Source organism: Etheostoma spectabile, chromosome 20, assembly GCF_008692095.1.
Source record: "Etheostoma spectabile isolate EspeVRDwgs_2016 chromosome 20, UIUC_Espe_1.0, whole genome shotgun sequence".
NCBI classification, from domain to species: domain Eukaryota; kingdom Metazoa; phylum Chordata; class Actinopteri; order Perciformes; family Percidae; genus Etheostoma; species Etheostoma spectabile.
The window spans coordinates 2,828,267-2,835,210 of NC_045752.1; positions in this window are offsets into that span (position 1 = coordinate 2,828,267).

Sequence of the window (6,944 nt, forward strand, 5' to 3'; positions counted from 1 at the left end):
TAGTTACAATTACTGTTTCAGCGGATTCTTTTCTTTTCATGAATTGCAATAAACAAACACAACTTGTATGGTTTGTGTAATTTCCTCTCATCAGTCATTGTTTAAATTTGATGGATGGAAAGCGTCGCAAGAGAGCATTGAGGGTCGGGCATTGGTAAGAGCCTTACGGCGCTCCCTGGGATGGTTGCAGGCACGTCCAGCTAGTGAGAGGCCTCGGGGAAAGACCTACTAGTTTGTTAGTTGAAGTAGCTCCAACCGGCTGGGAACGCCTCGGGATCACCCACGAGCTGGTTAAGTGCTGCGGAAAGGGAATTTGGGGTACACTCTACATGGGTGCTGCCCCGCGACCCGACTTCTGGATATCGTGATAGAAAGAATGGTGGAGTTGGAAAGTTAAAAACTTCATAATTTAACAGAGAAAGATTATTATGTACTAGTATTGTAATTCCCAGTCTGTCTATATTATACACAGTTGTGATTGAGACAGTGAGAAACCAACTGTTCACTCCCCCATAAAAAAAAAAACCCTCCATCTAGCCTTTATCTTCAGTGATACGTCATTACAAAAAACAGAGCCTTTAGCACGCCTTCCTTGAATGAGTTGCTTGCTTCATTCATCTCAGGTCAGTCTTGACTGTCACGACTGTAATGCAGCATGTTTTATGAGGCCGAAAAGCACTGATGCACCTGCACCGCATGCGGGAAAGCTTTAAAAAGTTACATGATGTGTTTCTTAGTCTTTTAGTCAGCGTCAACTGCACGCTAGCTGGTGCTCGTCTCAGTCCCGCTGTATTTTATAGGTCCCATGATTTCTGGGTAATTTCCGCTGACATTTTATTAAACTAGGTGTTTTATGTGGTGAGACCGTACAAATACAGTTGGAACTCATTTTAAAGAAAAAACTGGAACTTATATTATATAGTTGTGTTGAGTGTGCTGTTGTTGGTAACACTTTACTTTATAAGCATTATGAATACTTAAATGCTTCAAACCACACCATGTAATTGTACATTGTATAAGTACATCCTATGAAGACATGTTTTATATTATTTCATTATTATTTCATTCACTATATTGTCCTTCATTACCTATTTATACACCAGCTTCCACTTATCGGTGCCTACAGGAGGATTTACAGTTGTTGACTTATACATCAATAAAAACTTGTTACATATGTTATAAACCATTTCTTTAACGTTATATGCTGCTTATACGTGCTTAGGGGCGCTTAAAGTGAAGTGTTTACAGAGGAATTTTCTTGAACTGCTACTTATGGATAAATGCATTTAAAACAAACACCAACAAATCAAACTACACATATCTCATACTAAAATATTGATTTATTATGGGGAAGCTGATTCTACACTATGGTTGAAATGTATGCTTGTCTATAATTTACAACTACAAAGAAAGATCTGATCTGTTGTTTACGGACAACAAATAATTCAAATTAGTCACTATTTCTTTTTTCCCTTTAGCAAATAACAGAGTCATTAGCCTACATAACATTTACAGGAACACAAACTGTGTTACTCTCTTTCAGGCTGTCAGAAAGGTGGAAATTGAACTTTGAGCGTCATTTCATTTTTTTGTATTATTTTTTATTTAGTCCACCTTTGTCCTTTAAACGCCTCATGCCCTACAGAGAGGGTAAAACTAGTAGCATGCAACACTGACAGTTTATAATGGGATTAGATGAATGGTTTGAGGTTGAAAGTGAAACTCTGACAGCTTTCAGAAACCTTGCTTAGTCAGTACACTGAGGCAACACTCACTCTTTCTCACTTCACACACACATATCCAAACATAATGACTGACAGCAGGAAGAATGGCTTCACCCTGCAGGACATTTTCATTCTTACATCACTTAAAAAAAAAAAATTAACTGTCAGACTGGAACGGTAGCTTTGCTTGTGCACACACTGGCTTTACAGATGCACACCGAGTTATAAAAATCAAAATATGAACTTCCATTTTTCCCACATTTGGTCACTTCTAATTTCACTGTGGAAACATCTTTGTACCGATTTACGCAGCGCCGCACCCAGGGAAACTGTACTGTTGCCTGGATACAAAACAGATGTCAATATATATATGGCGTCACTCAGCCGCCTACATGTGAACTCTATTGTTTTCAAATATAAGTCACACACACACACACACACACACACACACACACACACACACACACACACACACCTTGGACTGACTGGGGTCTTGTGATGAAGACTGCCAATGAAACCATCTGTTGCAGGCAAAATTAGGCACACAGGACTTACAGACAATACAGTTGTCACCACCAGGACGTGTTAGCCTCAGGAATGAAGAGTCAACAGCGTCAGTAGGTTCTACTTAGTTTTAATACTGAGTGTGGAAAGATTTTCTTTTAAATTGTATAGGTATATCTACATTGACCAACTGATGTGAGGCATCCATATTTGTTTTGTTTTCAGGCACCTTGGTAGTATCGTAATTGCGACTTGGAAGTTGACATGAGCTATTTACAAGTCAGAAACTCATAAATACAATAACTCCGATATGGCATGAACACATCAGTCCACACAAACAATTATCAATTGATCACATTTGACTGACGGTAGCTTGGCAACATGAGCAAACAACACACCAACTGTTGTCAGATTTTAAATCAAATAGTGCTGAATCCTGATTGGTGCATAGACATCCGTCACATCACCAACTTTCCGAGTGAGTCTTGCCAACTTTAAACCAGTTATAGAGATGGTTTAGAGTAATTTCACCCTAGGGTCCTTTGCACAACAAACTCGAGCCAACCCCCCCCCCCCCAAAAGCTTTTTGTCATTTGTTCGTACGATGGCCGAGTTAGCGTTAACAGCTGATTAGCTTAGTGTAGGCGCTAATGGCACCATAAATTACCCTGCTATCAATGCCCGGAATGATTCCAAACTTCTACAATAGTGCAAATTGGTTATGATCTCATAATAAGATTGGAAAGTTTGTAAGTACACCATGAGTTCATTTAAATAACACTTGCCTGATAGCTTCTGCTCTCTGCTACTACAGTAAGACGAGTGCTTAGGGACCGTCTACAAACTACAACAAAAATATGTATTCATTTAATTATAAAATAAGGTTGTGTCTTCAAACTTATCTCAATATCAATATAAAATATAAAATAAAAAATAAGTTTAGTTGTATCTCTTTTCGGTGTTGTAGTTTGTAGACGGTCCCTAAGCACTCTTCTTACTGGTAGCAGCAGAGAACATAAACTATCAGTTTATCATAAGTGTTATTTAAATAAAAATAAATTAAACTCCTAGTGTACTTACAAACTTTCCAATCCATTGTTTTATGAGTACACACCCTATTTGTACTACTGTAGAAGTTTGGTACAATTCCGGGCATTATTAGTCGGGTAATTATTAACATGATACACCCTTGGTTCCATTTGCGCCTGGGGGTGGGACCCTAGGGGGAAATTACTCCGAACCATCCCTTTAAAAAGGAAGTTCAGACTTCGATCGCAATTTGGCAGAAAATATTGCGTTCATGTAGGATCCCATCTCTCACAGTAAAATAAGTAAGATATAGTAAGATGATTGAGGAATAAAAAAGGTTTTCCTTCAACTGTGCAACCTTTGCTATAACACACACAGCACCCAGTTCTTAGAGGTCATGTGCCAGTCTGACTCTGAGGCCGTAAAGCAGCTGAACAGAGTTCTCTGTACTCTGGCTCTCACCCATGTTAGCTTAACTTCAACCCCAGTCAGGTGGGTCAGCCACTGCCAGGGAATTACTGTTTTGTTTTATTCAGTTAATCAGGCTGAATGAATTATTGAGGCGCCTCCTGCTAATTAAGTTACACATTCGGAATGCTTATTGGGACTAGCTAATCATAAGAAGTTTACAATGCAGTTATGGTTTTGATTTGTTTCCATTACCATCGCTGCAGCCAATAGTCTAATTCAGTAAAAAACATCTGATGGGAGCTGCCCACATAACATAAATCCCACATCCCGTCCCGTCCCAAGCCTGGTTTTTGCATTACGACTCAGTCTGGTTTAACAGTACTGTTACATCAGATCCTGCGTTGTCCTTCTCATCACAGAGACAATGCCATCTGTATCTACATCCTTCCACTGTCCCTGATGATTTTTTTCCCAAACCTACTGATGCTGTCACACCTAAAACAAACACACCAGCACTCCTTTTTTTATATGTGGCAGTTATCTAAATCTATAGAGTCGATGAGAAGCAGATGCGAGAGTTTAATCAGAAAACAGCCTCTCCCTGCTTCTGCCCAGAACATCCTCCCTGTAGCCTCGATGACTCGGCTTGCCTGAACACAGCCAGATGGACCTAGATGTGAGGAGGGTAATGTTGTTGAAAACCTGAACCCCAGAAACCCCTTGCTACCCCGATGGCCCAAAACTAAAAATCTAAAATTGACCCCACATAAACAATCACTCAGCAAAGGTGGGCCGCCTGCTGTTTCACATTGACAAAGGCAGCCGCAAAGGGACATGAAACCATGGCAAGCTGCCACTGTCCGGGCCTGAAGCCAAGACCTTCCCTCCCTGTTGTCTCATACGCTCTGAATCCTGTATCCCCCCCCCCCCCCTCCCACTGGTCCCTCAGGGCCTTCCCAGCCCATGATGAAGTGATTTTTAACATGCTTTTGGTAAAGCGAGCTCTTTTTTTTGCACAGATATCAGTAATTTAAAGAGAGCAGCAGCCTGTCCAGGTAATCTCACACTTAGTTATCTGTGTCTGAGCTGTGATACTACATGGCAGGGACCGGTGAGAGTAAGGATAAGCTTTGTTTTGGCTCACTCTGGTTGAAGCGGCCTAAACATATCATAGATTAGTTATCAAGGTAGACGGCCCCTTTGGATGAAAATCCAAGAGCAACAGCAGGGCTGTCTGCTGTCATTTATCTGGTCTGGTCAGGAAAAGCAGAGAAGATAGATTATAAAAACCAAGATTTAGTTAGATAGTTTTGAAGATCCTACTGAGCTTCGATTTTAGCCTAGAACATCTTTGCTTAAATTAAATCATGTTATGCAATATCCTCTTTGCTGTATCTGAGGCAAATAGAAGCACTAAAGTTAGACGCGGTGCCAAGTCTCACCTCTGAAAATGTGCTTTACTGATCAGTTACATAACGTTCAGCCACACCCTTCAGACAGGCAGGAAGCAGCTGTTAAACCGATCACATGAAACAGCGGGTTCCTCATCATCACGTCTGTCCTTTGTCTTTTGTCAACTTTTCCTGTTTTTATGCTCTTTACTGCCGTTTTCCACTGTGCATATTTACTGTAATTCAGTCTATATACCTACATGATCTACAGGAGGGTTAGTGAGTGTAAGGGTCAGAGGTGAATGATGGAAAGAATAAAATAGATTCATTTGGAAAAACGTAGCGGAAAGCTGGCAGTCCATTCATCCTTTAGTATTTTGTGTAATTATGTTAGGCCAGTCGGAAAGCTGAGCGGGTGCTTAAGCATGGGAGAGACAGCACCGAAAGTTCTGGTGGGATTCAATCCCAGGTTTGTAGGTGGGCGGGCGGCTGCACTCAGATCCAACATACTAATATGAAATGCAACTGGAGAAAATATGTCAGAGAAAAGTAAAATGTTTTTGACACTTTTGGCTCTAATCAAGTCCATTAATGTCTTACTGTAGTAGACTTCAGTATCATCCCAAACCAGATTCTTATTCATAACATACTGTTATGTCTTTATGATACACATCAAATATAATTAGGATATGTACAAATGGACAAAAGGTGATTTATAAATTATACAGTTGCTCTGCCAAAGATCTATTTCATGTTTGGCATGCTCACACTTGGCCCAGCCAAACCATGCCCAAGCACGTTTGACCCCGAAGTCCTGTTACTTTGACTAGTGTTACGCTAAAACGGCCCACTTGAAAGAGGTCGGCCAGGGCACAGTTTGGTTGGACTTGGGACGGTACACATCAATGTGATTGCTAAGAGTGCCAGTGGTCTAGTTCTTCCATTCAAGATTAAAGGGAAACGTAGTCAGCGCGTCCCACAATGTAATGACGTAAGAGTGCTCTGGCCCGGAATGATTTATTGCAGTGTGAGTACAGGGGAGTGGGGACAATCGTGCTAGGGCATGGTTCAAGGCAACTGGGCCAAGTCTACTACGCCCTTAGTCTGGGGATGGATAAAAATGAAAGCTGCATGTAGCCGACAGATAAAGAGAGGTAGCTACTGTAGCTGGTGAACATAAAGTGGACCATTAAGCAGCTAAAAGCCTTTTATTTAAGTTGATGGACACCAAAACAGAGCTAAAAGAAGAATGAATATTGGAAATGGCCAAACAAACATCACTCCAAATTAAGTTAATGTTGCTGGACGTGGAAAGTTCACCATATAACTTTGTATTGTGATTATATGTCAATGTTGTGTTTACAGCTTGCTAAGGACTAAGCAGGATTAATCAAGTAGCCAACACATGAATCTGTGCACCAATTTTAAGGTAAATATGATGTGAGGGCAATAAACAGTTTGACCCTTGATCCACAAAACACCAGTGAGTGAAAAAGTAGTGCGCCGAGTAATCCTGCAGTTTGCATGATTGGATGACTGTGAATGCAGCAGCTGTCAAGAGCAACTCCACCTAATTCTTATCTTTAATTGAGCTCAGATATAAAAACAATGACCTAATCACCAGGCCTGAAGCCACTGTGCACACATAAGCTGAACGGTTGCACAAGAAGGACAAGAAGGCAAACATAAGCTGCTGATATGTTGAATTACTGGTTCTCTTGGTAGCTTTAAAACATACTGGACATTTGGATATTTGCAGTTTATGTCTTATATAAATACAGTCTGCAGTGCATTGAAGGACACGCCCGCTGTCGTCACAGCAGCTTCACTCATTGTCGAGTATCCAGTAAATGGGCAAAGCCTCTCTGTGTAGTGTACAATGGAC